A 21,565-nucleotide genomic window follows, 5' to 3' on the forward strand; every position below is an offset into this window, starting at 1 on the left:
AGTGTGTGTTTCAATGAGGAACGGATAGGCTTTTTTTTACAGCTAATGCGACTAAACACTGTATTTGCTGTACACTTTCCAATTCCAATTTTCCGCCATTAGTATCTTGTCACCATTGCATCAGTGCTCTTACATGGGTAATATAGTTTATTATTGTTTACTTAACTAATTTCACTGTCGCGTTTGCTTCCGTCGGCCTTGGTGGTTTTACGGTTTTATCGCTAGAGCTGCAAGGACAGGCTGTTTTTAACCTCAGCTCTTGTTTAAGTGGAGCATGTAATTTCCTGTTAACTGATAAAGTATCTGCTTAGGCAGTGTGATAAAGCCAAGCCATTACATTTTGAACCGTTATCAGTCCAGACGCTTGTCTGCTTCATGTTTAGAAGTTTGTGCCTGAAAACTCTTGGACTTAAGCCGTCTGCGTGTATAAGAAAGGACGATTAAAATGTTCTTGCTCTCAATGTTCGCTGTGTCTTGGTTTCTCTTGTGACAGCCATTGTGTTACATTGTGTTTTTGTCTTCTCTGATCTCAGAATTACTCCTCTGCCCATACTGAACCATGGCGAGGTCAATTTATCCCTTTTATTTAGATAAATCTTGTCATTATCACCTACATCATCAGCGCTTTGTGAACCTGAGATGATTCATCTGTTTAGAAATAAACCACATGTCTTTTTTCATTATTTATTGTTCCATCACTTTTTTAACTTTATTTCTCTGCTTTCTACCACTCTCTTTGTGTACGGAAGGCTCCTCATTTTTTTCATTTAAAGGAGCAAGTGTTGCACAATGTTATGGATACAAATTGCTTAATTTTGTCTCAGCAATGATGTCATTTTTTTGCGGTTTGTTGGCTTTTGTTTATTTTAGAACTGACCTAAACTAACAATGAAGCTGAACTGTCATTTCCAATAGCCCCTTTTCTTTACAAACGCCTCACATAGATAAACTCTGAGTGTGATTTCATGTAGTTCTTTTTAAACTGCAAGTTCATAAAAACTGACATTAAAGGGAGAGAAAACTATAAACCCTTCATCAAATTTTCCATTCGGTTTAGAATGAAGTTACACATGTAGCCTTGGCAATACTCACATCCTATTAACTCTAGTACTGTGTTGTTTTGACCAATGAAAAGTAAATGAATTAGAATCACAGCAGCTCTTATTTTATTAAGGCGTGCAATAAAATCATCTTTATTAAAACAGTGACTGTATTATCCAATATGCTGATGTAGAATCGGCTATTTCAAAAGCTTCAAAAAAGTCTTGGATTAATGCAGTTTTGAGCTGGGCCTGAATTTATTGTATTGTCTTTATAAAAAAAGTCTTTATATATTTTTCTTCTTCTCTCCCTCTCCTTTCTGAAGTCTGTAGGTGTTCAGGTCTCTTTGAACTATGACTCCCGTCCCCTCACTTAAATTGCTCTCTCATGTTGGGCTGGGGGTAGGTTTGCCCCGGCACCCACCCACCACATCTCTGGATTCTTCCTCCCATAGCACTGCCTTGATGGCTGCCGCTCTGAAGAACTACATATGACATAATGCTTCACATTTGTGTCCGATGTAGTCAGAGAGAGGGGAGGAGACGGTTGTGAATGACTTTGAATACTTGAAAAATAACAAATAGTTTTTGAGTGATTTTAATGAAAGCACTCGACCAAAGCATGCATTTTGTTTGTGTGCGTGTGAGAATGTGTGCATGTATGCGTTTACTGTCAGTGCCTTAGGCCAGGTAAGCCTAAAGGTGACATTCAAATATCACAATTACAGGAAGGAGAAAAGCTTCCTATCAAACAGGCTGAGGTAGAAAACACCTGTAAAGAATGCCGGTTTAGAGCACACACACCCCGCCATACTGGCACGTTGATTTATCATCCATTAGTTCAGTGCAACACACACACATGCCTTTAAGCATCTCTACAAAAGAAGAGAGGTTAACTCCTTGATCTTTATGTAATAGTGCATAACAATACATAAAGTTATGAGAAAGCAACAAAGGACATTTTCACACGTACGAGAGAGGCCACCCTTTATCAGAAACACATTATTCTTATGGTGTTGTCTCATCAAATATTGTCTCTCTCTGTTCTTTATTTGAAAAGATTAGTCATTGTAAATGGACTTTTGCAAATGTAGGTATGTTGCATGCAAGTTTTCGTTTTTGCAGCCAATGCGACCGGGTCGCTTCTTGCTTTTTTTGCATAAGGTCTAAATTGAAGGTCCTTTTGAGTTCTAGATGAGGCAAAAATATGACATTCTTAGATTTAGTTATTGGATTTTCTGCATGGGTAATCACAAATGGAAGTTTGCCGTGTCAAAGATCATAAAGATGATATGGGTACGGCTTTGATAAATGATCGCCCTGTGGAGGAACTGCTGGATAGGAAAAGCATATGAGTTCTACTTTGATATATTAGAAGGCTCTGTTACTGTAAAAATTACATTTCGCACATATTAACTGTTAGAATTAATCTGTTCAGTAACAGTGAGATGAGTCAGCTATGCTGTCTGTGGTTTTTAAGAGAAGTTTTGTTAAATCTCTCTCTCTCTCTCTCTCTCTCTCTCTCTCTCTCTCTCTCTCTCTCTCTCTCCTCCGTCACCATTATGTTCCCTGCTCTGATTCTCTTTGATGAGACAGGAAAAGCAGGAATTCTTCATTGAAGATGCTTTTATGGCACTGAGCCGTCTGATGTACTGTATCCGCCTTGAAATCTGTGCCTTGGTCTGATTGTAATGGGCAGTGCACTGTGAAAGAGGGTTTTGTTGACTATCAATGAACGTTTCCCAAAAGCGTTTGAACTAAGGAGACAAAAAATGATTGTGTTTTTTAAGATTGAAGTTGCTACCTTTTTAATGAGAAAGCTACAGTTTGATCTACTGTGTGTAGAGATCGTAACCAATAAGCACACTCATACGTATATACTGAGTAAATGAGAATCTCTCTCTCTTTCTCTCTCTCTTTCTCTCTCTCTCTCTCTCTCGCTCTCTCTCTCTCTCTCTATCTCTCTCCATCCTGAGGTTCTTTATCCTTATCATAGGCTTCTATTTGTTTCTCTGTAAGTCTCAGTGAAGCATGAAGATGTTTGGGTGTCTGGAAATCAGTATTAGGGGGGTTGGATGACGTGTGTGTGTTTATGTTTAGAGACAGAAACAAGAATGGAAGGACACACTGGCCATTGAAAAGACTGAGTTAAAGGAGTATCTGATGACAAGACCGATTCAGTGTCTTTGAGGTTGCAGTGTGTGTGTGTGGTGTTGTGTTCGTGCATGCTCCGCACCTGTGATCCCACTTGCACAAAGACTTTTGTGTTTTAACCTCCTCGAGAAAAAAAACTGCCCCTGATGTTTAGCATCATGTGGTATCAACTCTTTTCTCATGCGGCGGATCATGACCGCCAGGCATCAGCTGATCACGGTTCATAGTTCATTGTGATGTTGTTGTGAGCTTCAGATAGCATGTTTGACAGTATCGTAAGATGAATAGAGCTCTTTGCCTTAGAAAACATGCTATTTATAACATGTACTAAACACTTAGCAGTATTATGTGCGGAAGCATCCTGGGTTCAGTATTGTTCAGTCTGTAAAAACTGTCGTCATCTTTAATGTTGGCGTTTGTTTATTATTTTATCTCATTATTTTGTGTCGAGTCGTGTTTTTCGTGTCCAGTGGACTGCGTCTGCTCAGCTGGAGGGAAAGATGTTCTACACCTGCTGATGGCTTATTTGCATTCCATCAGAAACTGCCTCATGTGACTTTTAAGGTTGAGTCTCCATTGCCTTCGTTTATTTAGTTTGTCCTTCGTCGGCAACTGTACTAGCAGTGCTGATATGCAAGATATTGTCTCCTGCCCTCTACTTTGTCTGAGGACAGACAAATAATAGAGATAAAGAGATTGTATTTTTAGACCAGAAATAGGATGTTTTGTGTTTACACTTTATATTTTTATTTGAATGGCCTTTTAAGGGTTTCAATGTTATTTAATGGGAATCCGAAGCATATTGTATGTAAACAAGCATGGAATAATTTGTCTTTTTTTGTATATTTTAAATGACTTTAAATGGAGAGCGAATGGAGACTTTTGCTTGAGTCTTCCTTTTCTCTTCTAAGAAAAAGCATTAATCTCACGTGTCATAGGGTTTCAAATGAGATTTCTAGAGTGTCTTCACTTCAAAAGTCTGCTATCAAAAGTCAGAAAGCATAACTCAAAGACTCATTAAATTCTTTCAAGAACAAATTATATGAGCTATGCCCTTTACTCTCATTTGGGGCTGTTTTTGGATATCTGAAGGGACAAATTTGATACATGAAACATCTTAGCACTCCATTTAGTCTCAAAAAGTAACAGTTCAAGCAATAACATTTTTAGTGATTTTTTCTAACCAACCAAGTAAGACAACACAAATGTGTTTTTTAATAAGAAAGCATCACTCTCTTGCTATTGCTATTGCTCCTGTATCTTTCTTTCAAGTCACTGCTTCCAACTTTCTTTATTTTTCTTTTCTTCATCCACGCTTGACTTCTCTACCAAGCTGTTCTCCTAAAGGCCTGGCTAGAATTCGGCCTCCTGCGGCGCTAGAAGACAAAAGTTTTTCCTCGCAATTTCTGCATTTTGTTTGTGGGAAGCAGCGAAGTCTTGCAAGGCTCACTAATGTCCTCCAGCTTTTTGTCCCGGAGTGTGAAACTCTAATGAGGGACAGGGATGAGATTCGCAGGAGAGGCTTCCCGCTGGCATGGGATAGGACAGGGATAATAGAGGCACTCAGATTTGTGTGAACCCCGAAGCGGGAGAAGTGGCGGAAAAGAGAAATGTGGAGGGAAGGACGTGTCAATTGTAAACGACACCGAAATGATGAGGTTGTGTACTAAACAGCAGAAGTAAATAGGTGGAAGATAGCAGATGAGTCAAACAGATGGTTTACCAAACCAACAAGGAACAGAGAAACGGACAAGAAGTTAACATTTAATTTTAGTGGTGAATAGTCAAAGCAGTGGTTTGGTTCCTGTTACTGTGTTTAGTAATCTGAATATAAAGACATATGCTCATCATTTACTCACTCTTCTGTCGTTTCAGACATGCGTGACTCTTTCTTCTGCAGAACACAAAAGAAGATATTTTGAAGAACGCATGTACAGTACCCCAACAACATTGGAGCCTCATTGACTTCCATTGTATAGACACAAACCCACTGAGACATTTCTCAAAATATCTTCTTTTGACATATTGACATATACACATTTTGACATGAGGGTGAATAGATGATGACAGGATTTTAATTTTTTGGGTGAACTATCCCTCTAAGAGTAACTTGTAAAATGTCAAGAATACTTCAAAAGCAAGCCATTTGTAGGCAGACTTCCTAAAGAGGGGCCGAGGCGGGACTAACTCTTTGACACTTCAAAAATGTAAAAATCTACTTGCTTTAAGATTTAGTTTGGTGCTGAAGATGAAACATCAGCCTCAAACGGCCACAGACACGATCTTAATGGTCATCTTCTGCCTGAACCTCTTGCATTTTAATGCAGATAAATACTGTATAGCAGATGCAGTAAATTAAACCTTTGGCCCGGGGCTCCAGTGCTCAGCAGACGGGAAACAGTCTTGTGCTTTGAACGACGATGAAATGAACGTGTGTGTATTTGACGGGGAACGGGGACACATCATCGCTTATATGAGGTTAATATAGTAGTCGAGCTTTACGATGTGGGACAAAATGAAACGTGCTTTGTTGGACACACGCATGCACTTACACATCTGTCAGTTTGCTCTGGTTGATAAGTAGCTCAATACGGTCATATTAAACAGAAGATCCGTGAAATCCCTGGAAAATTTTAATTAATGGCCGGGCTGTCTCTCTTCCCGTGGGTCACACACACACACTGGGATGGACAGAGGGGCTCTGTTACCCTCTCCGCCATTCTTTATGAGATGAAGAACAATGAGCAACTTTGCTGGCTCTTTGGAAGTGGTGTGTGTGTGTGCGTTTGTGTGTATTGATAAATCTGCATCCTACAGAAATGTCTCTCTGTCCTGAGCGCGTCTAAGTGCTCCTAAAGAGTCTCTCTTCAAGCACACACTCAGCAACACTTCACTTTTGTTTTAAAATAGCTGCCACAAATAGAGTCAGACATGTGCTGTAGTTTCGTCCATCAGGCCTGTTGTTGTCTTCCAGAGCGGCTCTGACTGGCTGCTTTGTGGCCGTACTGAACCCAGAGCTTCTGGAGAACATGGCATGTGCTTCAAAGATGTTTGGTACCACACACACAGAGGCAGACCAGAAGAAATGAATCGCAGATGTGACTTAAAGATTTTTATTTGAATTATAAGCCTTCTCATGTGTCTGACTGTATGGTGGGTGTGTTTATAGTCTGAACAGTGGCTTATTTGATAGTTTGATGTTTATGCATGTGTTAAAGAGGGTTTTATGTGTATTAGAGTAAAACAGAAGAAGAGAAGCTGTTATGTCTGACTTTTTGGGTTATCAGTGTAGTGTGGCATTGTTATGTCCCAGCTCGAGGTCTCCAGACGTGTCAGCTTGCCACAGGTGGAAAATTGGGATTTCACTGAGTTTGCTGAATAAATTCTTTATATAATAGGCCCACATATCAGCATAATATTATTGCAAACCCAGTCATCCAAAAATTTCCTTGAGATCCATGAATGACCGGCAGTCCCATGTGTTTCCATAGTCTACATTCTTCACCGTATGAATGTTTTGAATCTCAGATGTTCTTCTAAAACCTTTAAGAGAAAAATGACACAATAATTGTTACGTTTATTAAGACTGTGCTGCAAGTACTGTGGTTTCTTCAGGAAAAGAAGCAAAAGATTTGGATAGAAGTCTACATTTGATCCCATTGCTACAAGGAAAACAACTGGAATGTTATAGCTAACTCCAATATTTTTTTCAATAAAAACCTACATTACAGTGACTTGTTGTGCAGCAATTTAGTGCAGGAAAACATGAGCTGTACAATTTACTAATGTCCATTTTCTCTTTTTTCCCCATGTGTCTTCATGGACTGTTAACTCTGCAGGTAAGAAAACATTACATTTGTTTATGTTTGTGTGTGTCTGTATGTTTGGGAGAGAGAGAGAGAGTGAGAGCCAAGCAAATTCTGTAAATGTAGATGTAAGGCTGTGTTCACATATGCCATGTTTGGTTCGATTAAAACGAATGATTGCTCTGTTAGTGCGGTTTATTTGTGTGTGAACGGTGCCTCCCGAACCCTGGTTGGCACCAAACAAGCGGACTGAGACCGCTGAAAAGTCTCGGTGCACTTTCAAACGAACTCTGGCGCGGTTCGATTGAAATATGAACACAACACGGACCAAAGGCCTCGAACCGAAGCAAAAACAGGAAGTGATAACAATATACGACCCGGAAATCAAGTGATCAAGTGAATATAAAAGCAGTGTTTATTAGATCTGGGCTTGCGCATGTAACGGAGGAATTCCTGGCGCCGTTTTAACTGCTTTAAACACTTCATGAGGTCTTCGCGAGTTACCGGCTTGCTAAAGATACCTTCATGTGTGCAGGCATACACTGAGCATGTATAACCCAGCACACAGCATTGTTTTGGATGTGCGGTAAGTTCTGTTTTAAAATATAAAAGTAAATCATAAAAGCTGTCCAATCACGTTGCGACGTAAGCGATTAGGTTCGATATCTTTAGGTTCGCTGTTAAAATGCCAGTCTGAACGCTAAGCGAACCAGGACTACATTTTTTTTTTGGTCCGGACCAAAAGAACTAAAAGAACCGAACTACAAACATGATCGCACTGTAAGTGTAAAGTGTGTCTTTTAATTTATTCAACCCACTTATTATAATATCTTTTCTCTCTTGAGTTCGTATCGTTGCTGTCCTTCGGAAACCTCGGATGTCCAAATTTGCTGTTTTTCAGGAAATGGAAAAAATACTTCTTAAATGTTCTTAAAAGTACTGTGTTGTCAAAGTTCGCACACTTCCGCAGTCAGGGGATGGGCGGGGCTGTGTGTACCGACCCGAACACAGAACTTACAGAGTGTGGATGTAGCCACTATGCCCATGAGACATTATTTTAAGGTTAAACTACAAAGTGTTGCTTTAACTATACATAAATGTCACATTAACTCTTCATTTTTGTGTGGAGTGAAAAAACACCTCATGTCTCATGTCACCTCACCTTATCTGTCCTAATGGCACCTCAGCCATAGTGATCCTCTGGGTCCATACTTTGCCACATGAGCTGTTAAGTAATAGTCTGTTGTGAAGTCTACTCCAGTGTGGGCCTGTGTCATTACTCCTAACAAGCACAGCTTGTTTTCTCTCTCTCTGGGCGATGCAGTCACTTCAAAGTGTGCCAGATCATGACAGTCTGCTATATCCTCTATAGCACTCAGATCCAGGCTGCAAGGTTTTGCTGTGTAGATTCAGTCTTTGTTGTGTTTTTGAGAATTTGGTAGATGTGCCCCGGTCCCATGAGCCCGCCGGTCCATTTAGTGAAGTTAGCACACCCACACATCATCTTCCTAATTCAATAAAGAGAGGTCAGAGGTTATCCGGTCAATGATTAATGGGTAAATGGTTAGACAAGACAGAACAGAGAGGTGGAGGTTGATGAGAGGAAAAGGGTTTTATAAAGTTCACTTTTGATCCAAGTAGAGTACATAAGTATCAGGAAGTAAGAATCCGGTTTTAGCCAAAGTGACTTTCAGTATGTCATCCAAAGAGTGAACACTGAGGGAGGCAGTAAGACATGGTGAGAGAGAGAGAATTTTGGGTAAGGGAGAAGAGAGAAACTGAGTCATCACTGAACCATCTGCTGATATCTAGTGTGTGTGTGTGTGTGTGTGCATGTATTTTGCATGTACGTTGAGAATGCTTTCAACATTGATTTCAAGATGGCGGACAGGACACATACAGTACAGATTAATATTTAACACTGATGGAGGAAATGATTAGAAAATCCCCTGGTACTTTGTGTTTTTCCTCATGTTAATATGTGTTAACCCTTAGGTGGAATCAGTGACATAAAGTTTAGTCAAACGTGTGTATCTCTGCCTGAATTTCACTTATCTATGTGCACTGTGTGAGAAACTAGTTGGTGATGAAAAAAACTGAATGTTTAGTTGGTTGCCACCACATGACGTAAAATGAAGTAACAATCTGCACTATATACGTATCTATGCTACAAAATGTAAGCAAATCTGTGACATTTACCTTAATAACTGCTACCTACAAAAGGTCAGATTTACTTGGTGCTCTTGTAGTGCACAAGATCTCACACAAGAGCTGATTAAACATTTGCAAATCATGCTGGCATTACACTAAATCATCAGGTTTTGCAGAGACCTCTGCAGTCAACGCTAGTTCATATTTAAGTTCATATTAAAATTTTCACTCAAATAATAATGCTCATAATATAATATGCATGTAAAATGTTCTTTATTAAATCAAATTAAATAACCAAATCATTTCATTTGCAGCTCTTTAGGATACGATAACTTACTATGCAAAGATAATTCTCTATAGAATTGAGCCAGCACTCTCGGCTTGCTTGCGTGAGATCTTGACATATGAGAGCTGCAGGATGAAAGCCTGTTTTTGAGACTTTCATAAGAGATTATGCGCCGCAAATGGCCCATAGTGATTTTAAACAATGAGGCTCAGAAAAGCTATTTTTTAGATGTTCACTACTCTGTGGGTGACGCACATATGATATTATGACTGTCCCATGGCAGCCTTGTGGCAGAAATATGCAGAATGTCTGTACGTGCCAAAGGAAGTCAAAACGAAAGCCCTTATTGATATGCGGTTCTCTTACTCCGTCTCTCTCAGCTGCATTGCAATTCGCATAATATACATGATATATACAATAGTATGCCAAATTACAAATGGTGCTTCAACGGTTTAAAAAATTGGATATTAGGGGTGTAATAATATCAGTTTATTATATTTAATTTTGTGCTGTTACTGCTTTTTTTTGACTGATTTAGCTTTCTTATTTCCTTGCCTAATTTTAATGTTGTTAAAATTCTGTTTAACAATTTTATTCATTTACATACAGGAGGTTATACCTTGAATGTTGTCAATTCTTTAATAAAATAACAAATGTTACTGAAAAGGGTTAATGTTGAATTTTGGTGGGTATTTGACAAATAAACCATACATGTGTGTCCTATGGTGTGACAGCAAATATTTAGAAAAAAAAGGTTAACAATGTATTGTTTTATATTATTCATATTTATATTTATAAAATAGCAAAAGGGAGATTTCTCTTCATTGTTACTTTTTCAAAAATGTTGCTGTCACACCATAGGACACATTGCAGTTTGCTAAGTTGACAACTACCCTAGTTTCTTTTTGTTGAAAACATTGCGATACAATCGTAATCGTGAACTCAGTATTGTTTGTGTTGTCAGTATCATATTATATTGTGAGTGTATTGATACACTCCTATGACATTTCCATAGAAGGGTATAAGGATGTACTGTATCATGTGTGAATGAAGGAATATGTTGTGTCAAGATGCAATTTGTGTCATGTTATGTCCAAAAAATACCAATATACTTGTCTGTTGCATATTTACACAAAAGTGTGACGGAATGTTTTAATGATTTTGGAAATCAACATCTTACATGCTTAAATGCTTAAATCGAGACAAAGGGAAATTGTAAGAAAAGATCGCTACATAATTTTCACTGTTCTATTTTTGTTATATACTGTAAAAAGAATAAGTACTAGGTGTGCTCATACTTCTAACTGGCGGTCTGCGTAATAATAGCATTAGCAGCTAAGTGTATGAAATGAAATCAGTGTGTTAAGAACCGTCAGTGAGCATGAATCTAAATGTTTAGTCACTTACATCAGACTGATGCAGTAAGTGTTTACACTGATCATTAGAAGCAGGAAAGTTGATCCCATGGCAACAGCCCTTTGAACCCTAAACTCAACCCAATGGGAAGATGAGACTTAAATTGACATGCTTGGACTGCTCCATCTGGCGTGTGATTATATTATGTTTTTTCCCTTGAAAACCAACCGTCGTTCCACTCTGCCATCTGTATTTAACAGAAAATAGATCTGCAGATAAATAGATACGCAGACAGACGGGCAGACACACGTCCAAGACTAGCTGAAGACTGTGGATTGGGTGCTCAAAGTATTTAGTGAGATTATAAAAGCCTTAGCACAGTTTAAAAGAGATGCTTTCATGACCCACTGACACAAAGTGGTCCCAAACAGTAAAACTTGGCCTATGTTTGTTGGAAATGTGTCAAGATTATGACAGGCTTACACGGATGGTGCATTCTAATCTTTTACATCTGATTTATTATGTGATACCTTCGCATTTCAATTAACACACTAGGGAACTAGCATTAACTCAGTTTTTGTAACAAACATTAAAGCTTACTGTACACCGATAACATCTGTACACAGATAACACAAATCTGAATAAAGGGAATTAACATTTACATGAATTAATGTGAAATTTATCACAGTAACAATGCATCACAAAAAGTAAAAAGCAACTAAGGCAATACTGTTTTTTTCACGTTTACCATTGTAAATACCTGCAAGTACCATGTTCTAGTCATAATGGCTGCAATTACTCATTTATTCATGGAGAAAGGCATCGCAACCAGGCATACAGTCAAATGAGCCGTGTTTATCAGCCAATTCAGGTGTCTGGCCTGGCCTGGAGTGTTACTGTTTAGTCCCAGTAATGTATGCCAGAATACAGACTGTAGTCTGAAGCAGTTTTGCTCAGTCCTGTAAATTGGGTGCTAAAACAACGCTCTCAGAAGGTGCAGTTCAATGACTTTCTCCCCCAAGACCGCTAATCTATGAAAAAAACTGATGGTCTATAAAGATAATTCAGTTTTTACAGCCTCCCACACATTTACACAGTTTTTCTGATTTTCCTGCTGAGTTGTGCTGTGAGGTCCCACTCTTCTTCATAATCCTCTTGAGCAGCAGTGTATTTGGGGCAAGTGCGATTAGTGATGATGGCACCACACTCTCATCATTTCTCCTAGAGCAGACCAGTGAGGAGGGAAATAAAGCAAAACCTTCCTGCTCAAGATGCTGCTGTGTTTCCCAGCTTTTCCTTCTTCTCTCGTCCTGTTTCTCACTTTGTCTAATGCATGGTAATCTCAGCTCTCTGGAGAAGCTGCTAAGCGCCTGTTAAGGGCACACGCAAAAGGAGGGTTTACTTGTGGTCTTCTGTGCATTGATTATTGTAGGTTTAGTGAATGTTTTGGTGTGATTTTTGTAAATGTCTATAGGGTTCTTATGGACCTTAAAGTGGGCATGAAATGGAAGTTGCAGTGCTGATACTGTGAGTGAAACGGGTTCTGGAATGAGAAAAAGAAAATTGTACTTCGGGAATTGATCAATGACAATTCTGTTATAATTTACTCACTCTCTTGTCATTTCAAACCTGTGTAACTTTCTTTCTTCCACAGAACACAAAAAAAGATATTCTGAAGAAAGTAGGTAAACGAACAGTGCCGGCACCCATTCACTTCTATTGTACCGACACAAAAAACCAATGCAAGTGAATGGGTGCCGGTTAACAACATTCTTCAAAATATCTTCTTTTGTGTTCTGTGGAAGATAGAATGTCATACAGGTTTTAAATGATAAGAGGGTGAGTAAATCATGACAGAATTTCATTTTTGGGTGAACTTTAATATTATTTCAATCTAGTATTCTTGCATATTTTTAATGGAGAGTTTGAAATCTTTGGCAAGAACAGACTGTTCCTGCAGTTACTAGACATCACTTTGAATGACAAAAGTGTTTTGAAATTTACACAAACTCACAAAAAATACAGTGATGAATGGAATCTTAAAAATAACCAGTCCAACGGAAACATTTAAAGAATGGAAGGATCAATGGGAGACAATATAACCTTTTGAGGACTTGTTTGACATGGATACATGGGTTGCTATTCTCTGACGCTGTCACGCGCACACACTCTGTTGTGAACAGGATGTTGTTTAGTGGCTTACCTCTGTCATCAATCACCAGATGCACAATGCATTTCATTATAACAATGTGGCCAGTTAGCTGATTGCAAACAGAGAGAGACACACACATCAAACATACATGGTACACAAGCATATCAAAAGATTAAAGTCTTTCATATACAGTATGAAATCAGTCTGTCGAGTACATACATCTGTTAGAATATGTATATGAGTGATATATGAGACAGGCTAACTTTGTGCATTCTGACAGTGGAAATACTTTGTGGTACTGCTGTCTTAATAGTATTTGTGTATGAGTCTGAGAGTTCCCAGAAATGAGTTAAAAATAAATTAAGACCTCAATTTTAACCCATGCTTTTGTTGTATAAGAGGGAATCGTATTCAATGCGAACATCCTGTAAGCGAACGCCCTTGTTACTGAAATTACAACTGTTATTGACACCAAGCTCAGCGAATGCCAGGTCCTGGAATGCACCTGTCATAGATAGGTTGAACACCGCCTCCACAGAAGAATATCAAAGACTACTTCTCTAGCCCTGCCCACTAGTTCGCGAATGACTTTAGCCACACATAGTACACACTCCTGCATTTGTGATAATTGACAAACTGGTAACCATAGCGACATATTTTTCGGCTAAAGATTAGTTTTGTCTAAACTAAACTGCTGATATGCGCTGTGTTGTGTTTATGCTTTGAAGGCTACATCACACAGCGCTCTTTTGCTGTGTTGCCATGTTTGTTATTAATAAGCGTTTTTATGCTTGTTGTTTGGTCTTAGATCAAAAAGCCTTGGCACTTAGGTCTTAATAAATGGTCTGTTGCAGATTTTAAGGATTTTTGGTCTTATAAAATACAGTATATAAACAATTTGCATTTTAAGGTTTGTTTTTGTCTTGTCTTTATTTGCTTATTTTTTCTGTGAAGATCTGGCAACCCTGTCACTTTAGCGAAGGGCTCTCGAGGGCGGCTTGCCCCGTGTCATATGTTATTTTTATTTAGAGCGACCAAGCAACAAACATGCAACATTGTGCAGCACCTGGTTGTGGAAGTACACAGTCGCTTCCTTCGGATTCTGATATTAGGAATGCGTGGTTGAAGTTTATTTTTAAGTACGTTCCTGCTCACGTGGGTGAAACATTGAGCATTTGTTCGCGTCATTTCACCGTGGATTCCTTTGTGAAAAAGGCGCTGGATTTGCGGAGAGACTGAAATGAAAAAGCAGTGCTGTGCAGTCAATATTGGATCCGACAGGAATGGCGCAGCAATCTTATGTGAGTAAAACATTTTTGTACTATGCGTAGGGCTGTGCAATTAATCAAAAATAATTGTAATCGTCAATTTTGGCCTTCAACAATTACAAAAACATAATAATCGACGTAAAACGATTATGGTGCCGCATTCCATTTTGCAAGGAGGATCATCTTTTTTCTTGTGGTATACAGTAAATCCACAGCGTACTCCCTTCTTTTACAGTTGTTCAGCTGTGCTATTTCTTTACATTTATTTTTCAGTTGAATTCACACTTTAAAAGCGAAGTTTTTTTATTTTTCTATGTTGTTTTAAAACTTAGTGAGTAATCATGTTAAATAATCGGGATCTCAATATTGGCCAAAATAATCGTGATTATGATTTTTGTCATAATCGAGCAGCCCTAACTATGCGTCACTATTGCTTTGTTAGAGATCGCTTGATATGTCCTAATAATGTGTAACCTAACGTTACGTGTCTAACCAAATTCACAGAAGGCTCCAACTAAGTTTACTACGCAAACTGCTATCCAATATTAGCAGTGGGCGTTTACTTCCAAGTCTTCAATGCGGCACGCCCATTAAAACCGAGCGTTTCTGCAGCCGGCCTCAAAACCAGGGTACAAAATAGCCTATTACTTATTGATTTTGATGTTTTCGAATGTAAAAACCACGCGAACGTCTTAAGTAGACCTCAGACAACAGTATAAAATAATAAAAACGGCCAGTTCAGCACACCTTTAAGCAGTAGGTCACTCCAAAATAAAAATGATGTAATTGTTTATTTAGCCTCTTGTAGTTCAAATTGACAATGTGTATTTACTCTTTCTTCTGTGGAACACAAAACTTAGTGGTTTTATGTCCATGCAATGGACGTCAATGGGGACCAATATTGTTTGGTTACCAATGTACAAAATATCTTCTTTTGTGTTCTGCAGAAGAAAGTCATACGGGTTTGGAAAGACACGAGAGTGGGAAAATGATGAAAGAAATGTTTCATTTTGATGTGAACTATCCCTTTAAATCATTAATAATTTAATGGCTTAAGTGAATGAAATGGTTCACAAAGATGATGAATAATGTGTAAGAGACAATGATACGTGATATTTTATTTTAGTTTAAACGAAGTCTAAAAGAAACAGTGGTTAATACTGGACTAGAATAAACCAACATCAAGTCTAATCCAAGCTCTATAGTCAGTCGAGCCAGCTATTGTAAAACTTGCAACACACACTCACACACACACACACTGTATGTGCAGCTGGTACACATCTATGCACAGGCTGTGATCTGTTGTTTTGAGAATATTTGTGTGTGTGTGTGGGGGGGGGGGTCAGGCAGGTTTTTCAAATGTACAAAGTAAACGTTTATGGTTCGAAAGAATGACAAAGAGCATATGTAAGCTAGAGGAAGGAAGTGAATGAAAGAAGATACTTGCAGTATGAACACATGAGACTACAGCTGTGCTCTCTATAGACAACATCAGATCAGTGTTACACAGATTATTCAGAGTGCAAACTAATTAAACCCATTGTGATTTTAAACTACAGTTTATCAAGATCACAGCTGTTCATTTCAAGGTGTTTGTGTGGTGAACAGATGTTGAGCATATCTATTTATCACAGACTCTTAGGGGTAAATGGACTGTTGACATTTTACGTCCTGTTTTTGTTAACGGAAAGAGAAATTCATTCTGCGGAGCTGCTAAACATTGGTGTTATAAGCAAACTCACCACGCTTCCGACACTGCAGTCACTCTAAGTTATTCCTTATGTTGTCTACAGTCAAGCCTCCAGCCTGGCTGTCATTATGCATTATGTCAAACAGATCCTTGAATGTGTGGACAAGTCGGGAGAAATGTAAGGGTCAATGTCATGACTGCCTCACACTTGACATATAGCAGAGACTGATAAATTTATAAAGACAGAATTTACAGTTATGGATCACTGTGAATAGTTATGTATATATCTACATTTAAAACTGTTACATTTAACTACTTTGTTGGTTTACATTAATAGCTGACAGGTTGGAGAAGGAAATACAACATGAGCTGTCATGAAGTAATACCACAGACATGTATTGAAAAAGGCTGTTAGTGAAATGAAGTGAAACAACATATAGACTACTATACACCACTACCAGACCGCTCCCACAGAACTTGTCCCCAACAATCACATTCAGTGTCACTACAGTGGACAAGCAGGTTGGACACCTAGACAAAGCCTCAGCCTAAGAATCTTCCACGAAGCTACTGAGAGCTGTGGGAATCACTCTTTAACTCAAGGAAAACTAATGATATTTGTTAGTTGGTTACTTGAGTCAATGAATTTTAAATATTTCCTGTGACACACTAGTGTTGTTGCGTTTTGTCTACGAAATGTAAGACTTTGTCTATTATGTTTTCAAGACAATGATGATCTGTGATGTAACCAAATAAGCCCCTCTCCAGATTGTTTTGCAGTGATGTTACTTAATATCTTAAAGGCCATATGCAAAGCAGCAAAGCTTTTAGCCTCCATTTTACTTTAATAATAATAATTTGACACGTTTGTCCTTTTCTGTAAGAACCCGATGAAGCATCTTCATTCGGTTCTGATGTGGTTAAAGGTCCAATGTGTCTTTTTTTTGAAGATCTATTGACAGAAATGCAATATAATATACATAACTATGTCTTCAGAGGTGTATAAAGACCTTACATAATGAAGCTTTATGTTTTTATTACCTTGAAATGAGCTATTTCTATCTACATACACAGCGGGTGCCCTTACATGGAATTCACCATGTTGTTTCTACAGTGGCCCTAAACGGACAAACTGCTCTACAGAGCATGTTATGTTGATATGTTATCTCCTTCTGCAAAGAAGTGAAAACTTGACGACATCTTTGTTCTGTGTAAGCCACCGTAGTGCTTCGAAAGAGAGGGGTGTTGGTTGCATTTCGCAAAGTCGCCGGCAAATTTCATACACTGGACCTTTATGTTTAAGGTATACTTTATTGTCCCAGAGGGAAATGTGTCTTGGGTTCAAAAGATACAGCCACTGCATCACATAAACACATAAAGCATATTGTGCATACTGTATAAATCAAACGTATTTATAAAACCTTTTCGCAGTTAAACATTGACTAGGTTGTGAAGTGCAGTAGCATCTCTTTTCACCTTCTCAATATTTTAAAAGATGAGCTAATCTCTGTTGTTGAGGTTTTATTTATGGATAAGGTGAGGTATGATCCACTATGACATCACTTAGAGTCACGTCTGGTGTTCTCGTCTAACTCAAAATGAATCATGCCGCACGTCTTTATGGTGCATTAAATGCTTGAGGTTACATTCATTGCATGTGCTTTCCGCAGATACTCCTTGCTATCATCTGATTTACTCTTTTCTCACAGACGCTCTTTCTTTATTAATTCAGCAAACCAGCTGTAATACTGTCTACACGTGGAACAATGAAGTGATTGTGTGGAATAAATCATAAATCATGGATTCAGCGTTTTATCTGTTTCTCTCGAGACAGCAGATAAGGCTTGGAAAATTCCCAATGGGAAAACCAGTAGGAATGATCATTTTGGATGAGTCAAGGTTGAAGTGTGACTGGAAAAATAGGCCAGGTGAGTGTGTGTACACTTATTAGGCTCCAGATCCACCGAGGCGCTTTTACGCGGCTGAAAACTCCAGGCGCTAGCTGAAAACGCCGGGTGCGGGAGCTTGAAGCCCCTTAGTGTTAGTAATATGCCTGAGAGCAATAAGGGTTTTTCCTGGTCGTCGACGTAATAGTTTTCTTTGTCGAGCCATAGTCTACAGTAAAAGTTTATCAAAATAAAAATCATATTTTTATTTTTGTTGATATTTTATTTTGGCGTTATCACATTTACATTTATTTGGTCAAAATTAGGAGAATTCTTACATTTTAAGATGGTTTATTATAATTCATAATTTTATGTTAATTATTTAATTCAGTAACTTGAATGTTTACGAATAAAACCAATAAATGTCTTTGTGTTTCTCTGTGACTGACAGCTTCAGTTTTACAGTAAATTCTTTCAAATATACTCTTCAAAACTGCAATTCCCTGCAGCCATAGCATCAGAGAGAATTTATGTAGCCCACTTAATAACACATTGTGTGGTCACAGTAGATCAGACAGAGGATAAGAAAAATAAGGAGAACATTTTGGGTTATTTAAGGAGAGCTATGAAGAAAGCATCCCACCCAAGTCTGGTTCTTCATTCATGATTAATGTCTTGAGACTGAATAAATGATTCATGGATGAAGGTTGGTGTTGGCTCCTCTTTCAACATGTCGCTCAAGCTTTAGTGACATTTTACCATTTCTATTTAGATGCATAATGTAAATGCGGCAGGATTTTGGACATTTTTTGTATTGCATCAGCTCCAATCAAATGCTTATTTTCTGTCTCCCTCATTCACACACACAATGCACGCACACACACACACACACACACACACACACACACACACACACACACACACACACACGTCTGTGTGCATTCAGGTTTACAGTAGGTCCCCACCGGGATATGAAAACAAGGCCACACTCTCTCACACACACACACACATACACACATCAGACGCACATCAGACGCACAGTTTAGGGATTGGCATTTGGTTTGGGGGATTGGGGGGCAGATGGTCTATCTCTAGGAACCAACACCACATTTCTGGTAGAACCTAGAGGGACAGGAAGTAGTGTGACACGAGGACATTTAGGGAGGACCTTGCCTGAAGCAAAAGTCTCCATCTGTTTTCATCTAGTATTTCTATCTTTTGCTTGTGTCACTCATTGGAAGTGACAATCAGTAGAGGGTGGGGCTTTTTGGCAGGTTGTAAGGCACAGATTGAGCGGGAAGTAGATGGGGAGAGAGAGAAAGAGAAAGTAACAGTAGTAAGACTACAATTATTTCAAATAATGTGCCATTACAGGTGTGCATATATACTTTTTTTACAATAAAGAGGATGACAGGAAACTTTGTGAAAGAGGAGAGCAAGAAGAGTCGTGAAATTCTCGTTCATTTTTTGACACCCCAGCTCAGATTTTTATGTCTGAAATATGTTTTATATTGAGAATTGTAATGCACATCGAATGAAGTAGTCATTTGTCTTACTGTACATAAAATTTTATGTAGGCTAGTTTTTACCAAATCAATCCTGAAAATGAAAGCTATAGGAAGCTTGTTAATGTCATTACTTTGTTTGATTTTTACAGTTTATTTCACAGTTTATTATTTATTTGTTTCACAGCATAGTCTTTGGCACCCAGACAAGCACAGACTCAGATGACTATCCACTCCAGTTCTTTTATGAATTTGTTTAAAAGTAAACAAACAACCTGTCAAACTGTGTGTGTTAGTTGTACTCTGAGTCAGAAAAGCAGGTTTGGCGAATGAAGAAAAATGTTGAGGCATTCTTGTGATCTCATCAGATTGTGTTTTAGTGCATGCGTACAGCTTGTGATGTGCTACCTTTATAGTGAATGTATGCAGTGGTTCCTGCAGACTGCAGATGCTTAGAAATGCATTAAGACTTACAAAGCGCTAAAATGTTCCGGCACTATTTTGTAGTTGCGTTTCAAAGGAACGCCCATTTACATTTATATTTATTTAGCAGACCATGTGCTTACATTTACCTACAGTAGAACTCTGTCATCATTTACTCTTAGATTACCCTTAGATTGTTCCAAACCAGTATAAACATCTTTGTTTTGTCGAACACACAGGAAGAAATTTGGAAGAATGTCAGATCTCATCCACCATTTACTGCCATAGTAGGGGAACAAAATACTATGGGGGTGAGATTTGACAATCTTTCAGATATCTTCCTGTGTGTTCTCAGCAGAACAAAAAAATTCTTACAGGTTTGGAACAACCAACCTTTACTTGAGTGTGAGTAAAGGATGACAGAATTTTCATTTTTGAAAATGAAACTAAATGATCAAAGTTTTCATTTTCATGTTAAAATACCTTTTATTCGAGTTTGTGTGTGTTTGCCTTGTCACATATGCTAACGTATCGAGTATTATTGAGGTAGGCACTTGTGATCTTTATAAGGAACTGTTTGTCTTATTGTCTTATTTTTGTTTAGAAAGCTCATTGCATTACAAGATGAAGAAGATATAAACCTTGGTATTAAGAGAACACGTGTGTGTGCTCTATTTTTGTTGTGTAATGACGCATGAAACCAAACTCTTGACGGATGTAAGCAAGCAGGCTTGTTTGTTGTCATCACCTTGGCTACATTTATGTTTTGATTGTGGCCTTCGAGATCTCTGAAGTTGGGTAGCGGCACAATAGGGGTGAATAGGTGGAAAGAGATTACCAAGAATAAATTAATCTGATCACGTGTGCTCAGTCCCAATTGGCACAGTCAGTACAAACAAGCACGAACTGGCAAACACATCCATGCATGCATGCACACTAATAAGTGCAGAAGTCTTGAAGGTCACAGGGCCACTGATCACAGACAGTCACCATCTAATGTCCTCATGAGGTCAGACATTGAACAGGGGGACAGTCTGAACTGCTAAGGGGCAGCATTCATTTAGAAAATAGTGTGAAAATAGCGTGTTTGTTGCAAAAACACCCACTGATCATTTTTTTGTGTCCTGTAAGACAATTTTTAGTGTTGGTTTTAGTGTTACTGTCACGACTGGTGTGCAAGAGAGAAGAACCCAAGCGCAGGCAGGCAGTGAAGGGGTTAACAGAAAATATTTATTACAAAAACACACAAAACAAAACCCACGAGGGGGTATAAAACAGGAACTAAACTAAGAAACAAACTTGAAATAAAAGACTTCCCACGAGGGGGCAAAATGAAAACAAGAACACTAAACTAAATGACACGACCAAACGTCTTAAATCAAAAAACACAACAGGGTAGACCACAAGACTCACAGAACAAGGACAAGGCTGGAAACAGGAACACTGGACAAGGCACGGAATCAAGACGACAGGCATGAACACAATACACGGTACATATGAACACAATACACGGTACATATGAACACAATACACGGTACATATGAACACAATACACGGTACATATGAACACAGTACAATCCAGGAGCACAAGACAAAGAAACAAGAGGGTATTTAAAGGGAAGACAAACGAGGGATAACGACACGGGGCAGGTGTGGGTAATCAAACACTTAGGGAAAGATAACGAGGAAACAAGAGGAATGGGGCCAATGACAAGACACTGGAGAGAACGTATATTACTGTCAAATGGACAATAATATGTTTCTCTCCACACATAACCAAAGACTTTGTCATGGCTCTGCTACAGGACCAAGAAAAACATGACTAAGGAAGCAGAGCCATGACAGTTA

The 21,565-nt window shown here is 38.5% G+C and overlaps 1 protein-coding gene across 1 annotated transcript in view; it reads left to right on the forward strand.

The window, feature by feature from the left end:
• sema4f (sema domain, immunoglobulin domain (Ig), transmembrane domain (TM) and short cytoplasmic domain, (semaphorin) 4F) overlaps nucleotides 1–21,565 on the forward strand; it is a 51,489-nt gene that overhangs the window by 18,020 nt on the left and 11,904 nt on the right. The gene's annotated exons all lie outside the window — the stretch shown is intronic.

Source organism: Triplophysa rosa, linkage group LG1, assembly GCF_024868665.1.
Source record: "Triplophysa rosa linkage group LG1, Trosa_1v2, whole genome shotgun sequence".
Classification (NCBI taxonomy): domain Eukaryota; kingdom Metazoa; phylum Chordata; class Actinopteri; order Cypriniformes; family Nemacheilidae; genus Triplophysa; species Triplophysa rosa.